We start from the raw sequence: 689 nt of genomic DNA on the forward strand, positions 1-689 counted from the left end.
GCGATCGAAGGGTGCAAACCAGGCTGGGTGCAAACGCGCAGCTTCCCGTACAGTGTACATGTAAGGTCGATCTGCACCATTCAGATATGCTGCATGCCCTTAGGATATGGTCGTCTTGAAGGAAGTGCAGAGCTATTTGCACTTTCGATATGGCTTCTTTTTGTCAAGGGAGAGAGCAGGCCGCAGCAGAAATGCGAGCGGCGAGATTGTGTTGCATGTATACCTCATCGCGACGTCAGGCACTCTGGCGCCAAAGCTGCAGCTAGGCCAGAATGGACACCTGCCGAGTGCCAAAGCAGGAGTACTACGTAGTTAAGCTGTCGCCACGATCAGCGTACGTCATGAGAGTAGGGTGGAAACAGTTTAACCACCCAGCGCTACGACGGTTCGGACAACCCTGTTGCATTCACGACCAAATCGATCCTGGAAGATGACGTATACCTGTATCCAGCGGAATTCTACGTGCCCCAAGAAACGGGCTGGTGCGCATCACACTGATCTACGGCTGTTGGCACCAAAGTTGTATGTTTGTAGGTTTGTCGTTGAGGCGGTGGGTGCCAACGAGAGCTGCATCCAGTACTGCAGCCGCGGGCACGTGCCCTGCAAGAGCTATCGCGATACGATCCGCTCACAAGATAGCGGCCTCAGCTTCTTGGCGCTCGCCGAGCTCGTCTTGGTCGGCTACCGCA

Source organism: Saprolegnia diclina, assembly GCF_000281045.1.
Source record: "Saprolegnia diclina VS20 unplaced genomic scaffold supercont1.180, whole genome shotgun sequence".
NCBI classification, from domain to species: Eukaryota; Oomycota; class Saprolegniomycetes; order Saprolegniales; family Saprolegniaceae; genus Saprolegnia; species Saprolegnia diclina.